This window comes from Erpetoichthys calabaricus, chromosome 18, assembly GCF_900747795.2.
Source record: "Erpetoichthys calabaricus chromosome 18, fErpCal1.3, whole genome shotgun sequence".
Taxonomy (NCBI): Eukaryota; Metazoa; Chordata; class Cladistia; order Polypteriformes; family Polypteridae; genus Erpetoichthys; species Erpetoichthys calabaricus.
Window position 1 is genome coordinate 8,059,277 of NC_041411.2, and position 15,813 is coordinate 8,075,089.

Sequence of the window (15,813 nt, forward strand, 5' to 3'; positions counted from 1 at the left end):
ATAAGATGGCTACCGTAGTTGTTGTGCACATAGTCATAGTTGTTGAGTTTGCGTCTTCACCAGCCTTTTGTACATGCAAAGAAACCTGTGATGTCAAGACATGTGAAGCATAGTTGAATAAGCATGTTTCTAAATAAATCAAAAAATGTAAATGCAAACAATGCTAATTATGCCGAGAATCTAACACATCACAAAGTGTTTGCCGGCCGGGGTAGGTAACTTGTGTCAGTTTCTCGGATGCATCCCTTTTAAGAATGAAGAATTAGGGGAATTAGGCATAACCAATAAGGGGGCTGAACTAAGGCCTCCATCAGATCATGAAATGCTGCTTCTGCACATGGGGGACCTGCATAACCTGATTAGGTTGCCTACATGTAATTTCTGTGATTGTAGTGGCTCTAAGAAATGTGCTTTACAAAACTTTGCTAGTGTTCCACCAGTCCTATTAGTTTTTGGTTTTGGTCAGTCAAGAACACACTTTGAACATTTGTGAATTGAAGTATCACCACATAATCCAAATGTTTTGCCTAAGCTATCCCAATGTGATATTTGGTGGGATTTATATGCAGGCAAGCATTTTATTTACTTCTAGGTGGGATTTGAGCTCTTTCCAGAGTGCAAGCTGCACTGTATGCTCACTAGGGTTGTAGGAGTCTGTTCACCAGATGCTGCAATATACCTTCTTTCTTTTTTGAGCTCAAATTCAAAATCATGGTACTGTGAGTTGTCCGAAAGAGAGCTAAAAGTTGTTTTCTACTTTGTCTGGTCATTCTAAACTTATCTACAACACTTTTAAGGGTAGTCATTAATCTTTTTTTAACCTTTGTTGAATTCGTGGAGCTATTACAAAAATCTCCTTACTTTGTCACAGTTGGTCCTAACATACTGTAGTTGAATTAGTCATTAGCTGTAGAATCTTTAAAACTTCAGTTCTTGTTATCAAATAACATGTAGTTCAATTTTCCTCCTTTCATTCCAAATCCTGGTTTGATTTTTCCGTATCCAAGACACCGGAGTTATTAATTTCATATGAAATTGGACACAGATTAGAATCTACAACCTCCAGATGCTTACAACTAAATATTCATACTTTTTTTGCAATTCACTGTGGGTTCTGAGACAAATTTTAAATCTTGGGTTGGTCACCAGCCCATAGCAGAAGCCTACTTACTTTTCATTTCTGGAATACAAAACGGCCACATGCTACATTTATACTTCATTTCATTTGTTGCACCTCAACAACACAAAGTCTATGAAAAAAAATTTAATTTAACGAAAGGGCCCTGCCAGTATGCTAACTGTGAGAGAGGAATACATTCTTTTTAATGGAAAGTAGTTACTTTTTTATTGCACAGTATAATGTTTCAGTATCAGTTCATCCATCCAAACCTAATTCTGAATAAAAATCTTTATATACAATTAAGAATGATTGGTTGATTCTGTTCCTACACATATGTAACTGCTTCCCTACATGGTTCAATAAGGTTGACAGTAAAGGAGTGAAAGTTCTGTTGCGATTCAAATGCTTCATGCTTGTGATGCAGAAGACTAAGGAACAGCTGATGTGCCAAAGGACCGTAGAATTTTAAGTATTTGTCTTTTAAGAAGTTTGTGTTTTTGTTCATATTAGGATAATTAAAGGCTTCAGAATGGGTCATTACTTTGTACAAAAACCTGCTGCTGATAATAGCTTTTTGTTTCTGCTGTATATATCATGTTTGCTGAAAGGAGGGTGGAGCAGCACTACAAATCTTAAAACAGTGAGGGAAATACCCTTTTGTAGTCAGATTGTAGCTCCGGTCTTTCTAGGGTGGTTTACCTCAAGTCACATTCATAGACTCTGAGACGTTAGCAAGGCTGATTTGTTTTGTCGGTTTGCTGCTTCCTCAGCTCCAGAGGAATGCAGAGGTGGAGGTTTCGGAGATGGGGGGGGGGGTGTCATGGGGGGAGGGATATGGTGGGTTACCTAACCTCGGATTCTCCCCCTGAGGCAAATTCATCATATAAACAGTGAGGGGGGAAGGGAGAATAAACAAAAAATCAACAAAAGCCAGTTTCACAGAACTACTCATGAAGCACCTGGAAAGCTGGTATTTCTGTATAATTGGCTACATTCACTAAGATGAAATGCAAACATCAACTTGGGTTAGACTGGGCTTCCAGAAAATTCAAGAAACTGAGTGTAGAACACACACTTTGCAGTACAAAGAGACAAATAAAATTACTTAGGAAGACAACTGAAAAGAGTTGCACTATGTAAAAAGTCAAATTATCATTTAAAAAATTGTTTGAGTTTTTAATGCTTAAAACAGGGATTGAATGCCAGCTGTGGAGAAAGCAGGAGTAGCTTGTAATTGAGGATGACAGGCACTGTATATAATTTTTCAATTATGTGGGTTTTTGTTTGTGTTTAACTTGCATCTGCTGGTAATAAGAAAGAGATGTGTCACTGAGAACTCTGCCAATTAGTTTAATGAGTACAGAAACAAAAAAATCCTCAATTACACGCATTCTCTTTAATTATGCAAAAGCCAATCACATTCTGAGATGCAGAGGACATCTTAAATTGAGGATCTTGTCATGGAGAAAACAATAAAGCGAGTATGCTATTCAGGAAAATTAGAGAGGCGATCAGCATTTTCTTCTTTCGGCTGCTCCCGTTAGGGGTTGCCACAGTGGATCATCTTCTTCCATATGTTTCTGTCCTTGTCATCTTGCGCTGTTACACCCATCACCTGCATGTCCCCTCTCACCACATCCATAAACCTTCACTTAGGCCTTCCTCTTTTCCTCTTCCATGGCAGCTCTATCCTTAGCATCCTTCTCCCAATATACCCAGCATCTCTCCTCTGTACATGTCCAAACCAACGCAATCTCACCTCTCTGACTTTGTCTCCCAACCATCCAACTTGAGCTGACCCTCTAATGTGCTCATTTCTAATCCTATCCATCCTCGTCACACCCAGTGTAAATCTTAGCATCTTTAACTCTGCCACCTCCAGCTCTGTCTCCTGCTTTCTGGTCAGTGCCACCGTCTCCAACCCATATAACATAGCTGGTCTCACTACCATCCTGAAGACCTTCCCTTTCACTCTTGCTGATACCCGTCTGTCACAAATCACTCCTGACACTCTTCTCCACCCATTCCACCCTGCCTGCACTCTCTTTTTCACCTCTCTTCCACAATCCCCATTACTCTGTACTATTGATCCCAAGTATTTAAACTCATCCACCTTCGCCAACTCTACTCCCTGCATCCTCACCATTCCACTGACCTCCCTCTCATTTACTCACATGTATTCTGTCTTGTTCCTACTGACCTCCATTCCTATCCTCTGTAGAGCATATTTCCACCTCTCCAGGGTCTCCTCAACCTGCTCCCTACTATCACTACAGATCACAATGTCCTCAACAAACATCATAGTCCACGGGGACTCCTGTCTAATCTCGTCTTTCAACCTGTCCATCACCATTGCAAATAAGAAAGGGCTCAGAGCCGATCCCTGATGTAATCCCACCTCCACCTTGAATGCATCCGTCACTCCTATTGCAGACCTCACCACGGTCACACTTCCCTCGTACATATCCTGTACAACTCTTACGTACTTCTCTGCCACTCCCGACTTCCTCATACAATACCACAGCTCCTCTCGAGGCACCCTGACATATGCTTTCTCCAAGTCCAAAAAGACGCAATGCAACTCCTTCTGGCCTTCACTAAACTTCTCCATCAACATCCTCAGAGCAAACATTGCATCTGTGGTGCTCTTTCTTGGCATGAAACCATACTGCTGCTCACTAATCATCACCTCAGTTCTTAACCTAGCTTCCACTACTCTTTCCCATAACTTCATGCTGTGGCTCATCAATTTTATCCCCCTGTAGTTACTACAGCTCTGCACATCCCCCTTATTCTTAAATATTGGCACCAGTACACTTCTTCTCCACTCCTCAGGCATCCTCTCACTTTCCAAGATTCCACTAAACAATCTGGTTAAAAACTCCACTGCCATCTCTCCTAAACACTTCCATGCTTCCACAGGTATGTCATCTGGACCAACGGCTTTTCCATTCTTCATCCTCTTCATAGCTGTCCTTACTTCCTCCTTGCTAATCCGTTGCACTTCCTGATTCACTATCTCCACATCATCCAACCTCTTCTGTCTCTCGTTCTCTTCATTCATAAGCCTCTCAAAGTACTCTTTCCATCCGCTCAACACTCTCTCCTCACTTGTGAGTACATTTCCATCTTTATCTTTTATCACACTAACCTGCTGCACAGCATCATTGAATTAAAAAAGAAAAATATCCATATTTTGTATAGAGAAAGTTAAAAAAGGAATTTAATTTTAGGTAATTACATTTTATGTTTGTCAGGCTGCCTTAAATGCAATTTTAGATGCCTCCTGACTGCTTTACGCTAAACTTTCCCACTTTATCAGCTTGGATGTATTTGTTTAAAAGAAAGTAATTAGAAGTCACATTCCTGCCTTCTTATATGGTTTTTGCTGTGACCAGCAATCACCTACAGTATATACAGTTTGTTTTGGCAAGATATGGCAGGGGATTGTCATGCTGCTTTGTAGCTCCAGAATGCTGGGTTCCCATCCAAGCCCACTGTTTTTCTAGACGTAGAGTTGGTAAGTTCATACTGATTCTGTGTGGGTTTTCACTAGAGGCCTCTGGTTTTCACTCATGATCCAAACATATGCATATTTAATTAATTGATTTCTCTAAACTGACCTGTTATGAGTTGATGCAGGGATGCGCCAAAGAGCTCAAACTAACTATCCATATAGTTTTGGGTTTTTTTTTTCCAATGCCTTGCACCAAGTAAAGCTGTGATAGGCACTGGCCCTTGCATCCTGAGCTGGATTAAATTCATTCAGTGTTGATTAGATGTTATCCAAAGGACTGAGTGAAGAGTTTCCAAAGTTGATGTTTTCTAGTAATAATGAACAGAAAGCACAATCTTAAACAAATCTTTTAACCACTGACTGCTTCTGTGAAAACTACAACAGTTTTTTTGTTTAGTAAATCTCCGGTAGCAAAAAACAAAAACAAAACAGCAAACAAGGAAATTGTGAACTTATGTGTTTGTTAATATGAAAGGAGGGCTGTGGAGTCGGAGTTGGAGTCGAGGAGTTGGAGACAATTTTGGGTACCTGGTGTTGGGGTCAGAGTCGGCAAAAATGTACTGACTCTGACTCCTAATAAATTTAAATTGTAATGAAAAAAAATACAGCAAGTTCAAATGTCCAATTTCACAAACAATAGTCATAATTATGTACTTCTCTGATGTAAGAATAAAGCCCAGTGCATAGTTGTGTTACTATTAGTGTGAAATTCAGCTGAGCGATTATACAACCTGACATTCACATATTGTAATCTGGATTATGGTACATTACAAAAAGTGTTTTCATTTTATTTCAGATATAATGTGCTTAACAAGTTCATGTGAGTGTAAACAAGTGTAATGATGTAGGTGGAGGTGTGTGCTATGGCCTGATGTGTGTTCAGGGGTTTAAACTGGCCAATACGGTAGAGAGTCAGCTTCCTAGCCAATAGTTCTGTGCTTAAATGATGTGTATGTTGCCTTCCTTCAATCAACATGGTAAATACATTGGCATATTAAATACAGAGGAGTCGGAGTCAAAAGTACCAGAAACTAAAGAGTGGGAGTCGAAGGATTTATCTACTGACTCCACAGCCCCCTACTTTCTATTAGAAGGTATTTAGTTTGGACCAGAATATCTGATTAAATTTTGTTTTTAGTGATCTATTGGATATCTTGCTTAGAAACCTAAGGTTACTAAAGGATTTAGTATGGCTCTCTCTTTGGCATTTTGGAATATTGCATTAGAATAAATTAGTTAAGATTAGATTAACTTTATTAATTCCAAAAGGAAATTCAGATGCATGCAATCATCTGAACAGAGCAGTGTTATCCATTGAGTAAAATTCTCATTGAGTCCTTTTTCTCTATATTTATAATTTAGGAGACAAAAATGGGGTTAGGAGGTAAAAATTACCAAATATAAAAAAGAAAGAGCAAAATTAACGTAACTTGCCTAAGTGAAATTGCACAATTGTTTATAGTCAGGGATATGGGGATTACAGCGCCATCATATACAGTGCAGGTAGCAAATCTGAATGGGGAAAATCGTCTGTTTCAAAGCACACATACTCGTGTAACCACATTGACTAATACAGTCTGCATGTCTTTGGAACTTGAGAGAAAAATTGGAGTATCTAAAGAAAAACCAACATGAATAGAGGGGAAATGTGGACACTCCACACAGAGACAGGGCTAGGATTAGAACTAAGTGTCCTACTGCTGATTGGCAACCTGCACTTGAGTTTTTAAAACGTTTTTAGTCATTAATCTATGAATAATATTTAGGTCTGTATTTTTTTTCTTATAACATCTTTAATCACCAAACAACATACATGTACAGCATGATTAAATTGTAACATTGTTATTTAGCTTCCTCATTACATTAAAACATTAGAAATTTTGACAAGAAAAGGTCAGTCATATTTGCCTGTGTTTTTCAAAATAACATTGGGTTGAATTTTGAAACCATACTATTTGGTAATTTGTTCCCTGTATCTATGGTCCTCTGTGTGAACATCTAATGTCTGTTTGAAAACTACCCTTCACATGTTTCCATTTATATCCCAATGTTCTTGTTGAAGAACTTAATTTAAAACAATAACCAGGATGCACTACACTAAATCCTTTCATAATTAAAACAACTTCTACTGTGTCATCTCTTGGATCTCAATTTGCTTAAACTGAAAAGGTTCAGCTCCTTCAGTCTTTCTTCATACAGTAGGTCATACTTCACAGTCAGCCTAGTCACTTTAGTGCTGCTGTCTTTTTGTAATTTTGTAATTACAGTGATTCAAGAGACCCTTTCTGATGTTTAAACTGATTATAGGTATTTTATATGACCTTTACATTGTAAACAAGTATTTGCCTATTCGTAACTTGGTACTGTATGATTATGACAGTTCATGAAGTTGAATTTAACTAAGAGTCTATTAAAATAACTCACAGTTAGCAGTAAAATGATTACCCTCCCTTTCTGCAACAATATAATTAAATAATTCAGTATATCATATTATTCTAATACTATAATAGATTCAAGATTAACCAATTATACAGGGTCATCAAAAAAGGTTTCTGAAAGTTAAGTTATATATATATATATATATATATGGTTGAAATAGTTTACTGTCAAATAATACAAAGAGTACGCAACACATGTTTCGCCCTAATTCTGGGCTCATCAGGCGTACACACTCACACTCATATATATATATATATATATATATATATATATATATATATATATATATATATATACATACAGTGCATCCGGAAAGTATTCACAGCGCATCACTTTTTCCACATTTTGTTATGTTACAGCCTTATTCCAAAATGGATTAAATTCATTTTTATCCTCAGAATTCTACACACAACACCCCATAATGACAACGTTAAAAAAGTTTACTTGAGGTTTTTGCAAATTTATTAAAAATAAAAAAATTGAAAACTCACATGTACATAAGTATTCACAGACTTTGCCATGAAGCTCAAAATTGAGCTCAGGTGCATCCTGTTTCTCCTGATCATCCTTGAGATGTTTCTGCAGCTTCATTGGAATCCACCTGTGGTAAATTCAGTTGATTGGGCATGATTTGGAAAGGCACACACCTGTCTATATAAGGTCCCACAGTTGACAGTTCATGTCAGAGCACAAACCAAGCATGAAGTCAAAGGAATTGACTGTAGACCTCCAAGATAGGATTGTCTCGAGGCACAAATCTGGGGAAGGTTACAAATCTGCTGCTTTGAAGGTCCCAATGAGCACAGTGGCTTTCATCATCCGTAAGTGGAAGAAGTTCAAAACCACCAGGACTCTTTCTAGAGCTGGCCGGCCATCTAAACTGAGCGATCGTGGGAGAAGGGCCATAGTCAGGGAGGTGACCAAGAACCCGATGGTCACTCTGTCAGAGGTCCTCTGTGGAGAGAGGAGAACCTTCCAGAAGGACAACCATCTCTGCAGCAATCCACCAATCAGGCCTGTATGGTAGAGTGGTCAGACGGAAGCCACTCCTTAGTAAAAGGCACATGGCAGCCCGTCTGGAGTTTGCCAAAAGGCACCTGAAGGACTCTCAGACCATGAGAAAGAAAATTCTCTGGTCTGATGAGACAAAGATTGAACTCTTTGGTGTGAATGCCAGGCGTCACGTTTGGAGGAAACCAGGCACCGCTCATTACCAGGCCAATACCATCCCTACAGTGAAGCATGGTGGTGGCAGCATCATGCTGTGGGATGTTTTCCAGCGGCTGGGACTGGGAGACTAGTCAGGATAAAGGGAAAGATGACTGCAGCAATGTACAGAGACATCCTGGATGAAAACCTGCTCCAGAGCGCTCTTGACCTCAGACTGGGGCGACGGTTTATCTTTCAGCAGGACAACGACCCTAAGCACACAGCCAAGATATCAAAGGAGTGGCTTCAAGACAACTCTGTGAATGTCCTTGAGTGGCCCAGACAGAGCCCAGACTTGAATCCGATTGAACATCTCTGGAGAGATCTTAAAATGGCTGTGCACCGACGCTTCCCATCCAACCTGATGGAGCTTGAGAGGTGCTGCAAAGAGGAATGGGCCAAACTGGCCAAGGATAGGTGTGCCAAGCTTGTGGCATCATATTCAAAAAGACTTGAGGCTGTAATTGCTGCCAACGGTGCATTGACAAAGTATTGAGCAAAGGCTGTGAATACTTATGTACATGGGATTTCTCAGTTTTTTTATTTTTAATAAATTTGCAAAAACCTCAAGTAAACTTTTTTCACGTTGTCATTATGGGGTGTTGTGTGTAGAATTCTGAGGAAAAAAATGAATTTAATCCATTTTGGAATAAGGCTGTAACATAACAAAATGTGGAAAAAGTGATGCGCTGTGAATACTTTCTGGATGCACTGTATATATGCACTGTTCGTTTGTCTGTCCAGGATTTAAAATCACCTGTAGCTTGCATACCGTTTGACTGATTAACCTGAAATTTGGTACACATATACTACATGATATCTACTATCCGCTTCCGGGTTGATAATTGACATCCTCTTTTTATTTTTATTTTATTGTAGAATCAACTCTCGGGCAGCAGGGTGTCCGTGCGGCACATGTGTACGGGCGCCATTCTCATCCTTACCACCTTTGCTGTCACTTTCCCTACCTCTTCATATCTTAAATCATTCTTAAGGCAGATTGAATACTTAAGTGCCATCTTAAGTGAAAAATTAAAGTAAAATGTACTAAGTAATTACAACACAAACACTGACTTAATCACTTTTAAAATGAAAAGATGCTGACAAAAGAAGAGAAGAAGTGGGCCGCTAGGGTGGAGCAAAGAAGAGCTGCTCAGGAAGCAGCAAGCGCATCAACCTCTGAGCAAACGAATGCTAAACGTATAGAGAAAGAGGATGAAAACTAGGAATGCTCAAGTCAAGTGTATTCACTGCACGTTATCATGCAGTGCACCGTTATATATATAATATATATATACAGTATATATATATACAGTATATATATATAATATGGAAAAAAAAACTTTTTTAAGCATTTAGTGTCATAACTATTTAGGGCTCAATGAGAGCCCTTAGTGTTAGAAACAGTAGCAGATATGTGTTATAAGCCCAGGTGATTATTCTTCTAAGAAATGAGTGCAAAATTGGCACCTTCTCTTCAGCACTAGGTCACAATGAGAAGGTAGTCCGGTGGAAAGTCGGAAGACTGAGAACAGAATTAAAGGTAGACATGCAGTGTGTCGTTTGGTCACTTTCTGAATTCAGTCCTTTACTTTTGCCCCAGCTGTCTCTGAACAGAGGGAGATACAGGTGATATGTGCAAAAGTACCACATGTTGTAAAGCTACAAATATATATTAACATTACAACTATTTAAAGTATGATATTAGATGTTAAGAGTTTATATACATTACATCACATCACCGAATTCTGTTCAGTTTTTTACTCAAGAATATTTAGAAACCTCCACAATCTTTATTGATACTGTAACTTTACCTCAATTGAAGTTACTGATGGCAGTTTCCTTAAAGGCAATTTTTTTTTTTTTAGTTTGGCTCTCACAGATGTAACTAAACAAAAATGTTATTTTTAGTTGGGTTATGGAACTGGTCAGAACATTCAATTTGTCTGTCAACAATAGAGCCAAACCACATATATACTGTATATTTATAGCAAGAGAAAAGTTGCCAGTTACTTTGATTGGATGACCCTGTACAGATTTCACATGCAGGCAGACCACAAGAGTGGTTGCAGTCTGAAGAAATGGAGCTGCGCAGATACTTACAAAAGATCAGAGATTTCTGTGCTCTATATTTTTTGCTGTAGGTGCTGAAATGACAAATTATGATTCACAATGTCAGTCACTTCTCAGAGTTCTGTTGTAAAGGTCGCAAACAAAAAGTAATTAATATTAAACTGAAAGCACCATAAAGGAATACAAATTTATGATCATGTTTCCATGACATAAATCTTTTGCAGACAGGGACACCTGCTCTATCCAAGGTGATCCGTATGGTTCTAAACAAGCATGTCTGCAGGGTCTCCTCCCAGGTGGTCTACTCTTTTAAAAGAGACTGCTATGGTTAAAACTTGTCTGTTATATGCTAACAGTCTTTGGTGAAAAGAGAGATTATCACTTGGCTTCTTTCTCTTTAAATGTTTGTAGAAGAGTAGTGTACTCTAAAACCTCCTTATAAATCCAGTATATGTCAGGGCAACATGGATCAATCATAGGCATAGCTGGATGGGGGTTTTGGGCCTATAATCTGTGACATTTCCAACTGATTGATCACAGACAGATTTATGATTCATGTACTTTGTCATCCACTTCTGAAATTAATTCCTGGATACGCCTTGGTATCAATTTACTGATAATAAAAGAATCTTAACTACAGAATAAAACAAATATTTGGCAGGAGATTTTTTCAAACTTTAATTTAAATTACTAGGGGCCTTCACCCCCTGCTTGCTTCGATCGCCAACCCCCATGTTTGGTTTCCCAGATACAGACTTTTAACATTTTTTTTTCTTTGAATTGTTGCTATTTCATTAGTTTCACTTTTATTTCAGAACTTCTTTAAAAACAATATTTGTAATCTTTCGAGGCCCAACATGCTGAATCTTTTTAATGAGGTCCATGAGACATGTGTTTAATGACTTGGTTTCTCTGTTTGGTATTTCAGCACAGACAAAACGATCGGCATCATCAGCATTTAATAATTTTTTTTGCAAAGTAACTAATAAATGCATGTGAGGTAAACCCTGTTTTTGAAATTCTCTGACTTGAACTTCAAAGCCTTACAATATTTACATACTTCTGACATATCACCTATGTCCATATATTCAATGTCTATTCGCCTTTTCATTATTTCTCCGAGTAATAATTTCTCTTTGTTTGTGCTAATGCAATGTTTACTTTCTTTGTTTTTACACTTTTGTTTTTTTCTGTTTTCATATTCTGTATCTTGCTCTGCATGTGTTTCGCGCCTATGTTTTTTTTTTGAGTCTTTTGAAATCCAATTTTTATTATCTATAACCTGCTCTGCATGTGTTTGGCCCCTTTGTTTTTTAACCTCTTTATGACGTTTTTCTTTGTTTTCTACTCTTTGTCTTTTATTTCTGACCTCACTTTGTCCTGCTATTTTTTCAATTACACCTGGTCTGTGATGATTATTTTCCCTTTTTTCGAGAAATAATTTCCTTTTGTTTGTGCTAATGTGATCTTTACTATCTTTTTTTGATACTGTAGCGACCTCCGTGTCCGGCTCGAAAAGAGAAGAAGTAAAAATTAAAACAGACAGACGTAGTAAAGTCTCACAAAAGTTTTACTTGAACAATCAAGAAAAAGAACGGCAACTTCGTAACCCCAAACACAACCTTCTAGCACCCTCTCCAACCCCTCCTCCCGTCCTGCCACCCACCCCTTACTGCATCAATCAATACCCCGCTGTCAGTCTTCCGTGCTGTACTCCGCCCTCCCTCAATCTAACCGAACAGTCACTCAAAAAAAAAAAAAAGGCTTCAACCTGCCATCGTTTTTTTTTTTACCCTTGTGAATTCAACTGCTTTCATAATCTCTAACCTGCTCTGCATGTGTATAGCGCCAATGTTTTTGAACGTCTTTATGAAGTTCTACTTTGTCTTTTACTCTTTGTCTTTTAATTCTGAGCCCGATTGGGCGTGCTTTTTTTCAATTCCACTTATTTCGGGCTGATTATTACTTTCCTTATTTTCTGAATTTGCACCTCAGTTATTCTTTTTCTTTTTTGCATTTTTTTCTCGACAATGCTTTTGAGTCTCTTTTCTCCATGCTGCTCTTTCTTCTTCTCTTAGTCGTCGATGTTTCATCTATAACGTTATTGTCCTTTTACGCTTTATATGCGCTGAGAGCCCTGGATCTGTGTGTGCTCAAAGCCTTGATATGACTGAGTGTTTTGCTACCCGTGGTCTTATTTGATATTGGTTGTAAGTAGGGCGTGTCTTGCAAGAATCTCATGTTCTACGTCCCTGCGAGACGGTCCTGGGTCAATCTCTTGGCACAAAGTCTCATGTTTAAGGTCCCCGCGAGATGCTCCATGTCCAATCCCTTTCATCTCACAGGTCTTTTAAGCGTCCTCCGTGATCTTCATGTGAAGATCACGTCTCGTCTCCCTAGTCATTCTCTCCCAGGATTTTTTTTTATAATCAAGAGATAGGTTTATTGAGTTATTATTGTCATGTGTACCAAGTACAATAAAATTTGTTTTTGCATGTACTTATCAATATGCATATTGATTAGTGCATTGCCAGGATATAAAGAATAAAGCAATATATCATATTAAAACAGTAGATTAATTTCAGTAAGCATACTCCCTTACATCCTAAACAGTGCACAGTAGTATTCATGTTCACAAACAGTGCAATATCAAGCAGTGTTTTACTTGTAGATCAAGAATTATGGAACACTGTGCTCTGGATAGACGTTAGTTGTTTTGCTACAATAAAAGACTTCACCTTTAGTGGCTTTTTGGTTGTTTTTAGGGCCTGAGGAGCCTGTTGTCATTTCATTCAATGTAAATTGACTAATGCATGATGGACTTCCACCTCACCCAAAGCTTGTTCTTGCCTTGTCTTCAATACTATTGTGGTAGACACCAGCTCATGTAACTCTGAAGTGAACTAACTCATTGGACAGTGCATGGACAGAACAGGGAATACTTCAACAAATTGTGAAGCATCTGGAGCAAGGCAGGAGTCAATGAACCTTGAAAGAGGCACCAACCAGTTCATTGCACGGCAGATGTACTTGCAAGCCTACACGTTCTGAAACTAGGTCAATTTAGAATTTCCGGTTACTCTAAATAATGCATCTTTGAAGGTGAAACAAGAGTAACCAGAAAAAAACCCTCCATAGAAGATATGCACATCCAGTGCTGACAGTGACCAGGTCAAGGTGCTTGCTGACTGTTAGATACCAGTGCTAATCAATGTGCCATTCTGTTCTAAAACTGATAATAATTTATTCCATTTTTGTAACATTAAATTGTGGAAAGCAATTTTTTATTCTTGCGATTTTAGTTGATCATATTCTTAGAAAGGTTAAGCTTGTATTATATAGTGATGATGACAGTACTGGCATGGCAGTTAATTCCACACTTTAGATAGACAGAACTCTGGGAACTAAGTGCTGTGCAATTTTCAGCAAATGTTTTTTTAAGAACAGCCGTATTAAATTAGAAGATAAACAGCGATAATTTTAGAAAACATGCTTTGATCAACATAATGAAAAGATTAAAGGAAACCAATATTTCAGTGAAGGCAGGTTTGGCTTCATAAAATGATTTGTGGCAGTGGTTCTATCCTTCAACAAAAAAAGCACACACACACACACTCATATTACATTCCCCTTTATTCCCCTTTCTGATACTTGAATGTTTCATTCATTATGCATTACATTTGACTTCTCAGTGATATCCTTGGCCATTTTCCTTTGTTGATTTTGGTCTGAGTAAACTGATTTTATCTGTGTATTTCTTTTTTATCTATAAAAAAGCATCTAATTCTTAAACTCATATATTCAAATTTTGAATGTCAAGAATATGAAATCTGTCAATTAGTGGCGGGTTTTAGGGAGGAATCAATCTTGGATGGAGTGTGTGTCCATTGTAAACCCATGGAGGCACACACTCAGCCAGTTTAGGATCAGGAAAAACTAGACAACCTGGCGACAAAGGAGGAACTTGCACACTTCACAGGGACAGTGACCAGGTTGCATTTCAAATTCAATCCGCTGGCTTTCTGATGTACCAGACTGCGTCTTTTTTATTGAAGATATATCTTGCAGTTGTCAGTATGGACATGTATGTTCCTGTGTTGCTAATGCATGTCACAAGGATAGGGTCAGAAGTCTATACACATCAACTGGCTTATACACCTTTTTATCTGATTTGTGCTTACGGATCAATAGTTAGATTTTGATGGCTTACCATGTCCAGTCATCTCAAGAACAAAATATTTTAAAATCTCCAGGTCAAAAAGGAGCATTTTTGATAAAAATGTATATGTGAATCAGTCAGTGGCATTTTATTTTATATAGGGTCTTTCACTGAATCTGTTTACCTCCTCCACATCTATAAATAACATCTTACTTGATACAGAACACTAATAAAATGTCTGTGGCTCTCATCTCACACATTTGAGTTTCTAAATCATGTCAAAAACTATTGCCGCCCACAGAGTTCATCCTTTGCTTTGTTCATCCTTTAAAACAAAACTAAAAACAGGGTGGTTGTGATTTACTCGTTTTGCCCCTGAAGGTACAAAAAACCTACTACCAGGTTATCTTCAACAGTAACTGTGGCAGTGCCGAACAGTAGACGGTAAAGGAGAGCATATTAAAGAGAAAAGAGAAAAACAAAAACATTATCAAAAGTGTTGTCAAACTGCCAAAATCCCTGAAATACCCTGGAGTCAGGAAACATAAAGTACAGAAAACAGAGATACTGTAACATTTGCCGTTCTCTGATGAGATAATGGCTTCGTTGTCTCTGAAAGTAAACTTCTGAAGTCTTGGCAATTTTACACTCCTAGGATGAAGACATATTCATTCTTTTATTCAATTCAATGTGTTTGGAGTCAAATATTCACAAGATAGGTAGCACAGTGGTTAGCAATATACCTGAGGAGTCTTTGGTTCAAATTCCAGCCAAAACACTCACACTGTGACATCTACATGTTCTTCTGGTGTTTGAAAGGGTTTTTCTCTATTTGTTACGATCTTGTTTCAAAAGTCAGAAGACAGCCATATTATTTTAACTGATGTCTCTAAATTAGCCCAGTATGAGTAGGTGTGTGCTGGAATGTGCCATACAATGGTCCAGGGGTGACTGCTGCCTTGCTTCTAAAGATGAAAAGACAATCTCCAGTTCTATATATATTTGGAATGTAATAAGTAGTTTTGAAATATGAATGGGTGACTGAATGAAATTTTGGAAGATAAATACTGTATATTGTATGCCTTAAAATGGTAAAGTAATTACAGAGATACAGAAGGAAATGAAAATATGATCCACCCATGGGTATTCAAACCCACATTATTCAGCCGAAGGTCTCAGGACTGTCCCAGCAACGCTGTGCTCAATGCAGACTGGAGTACCAGTCTATGATGTGGTACACACATTCACTGTAATGGAGACTGTACCTCTACCTGACCCAGTCTCTAAATATTAGAA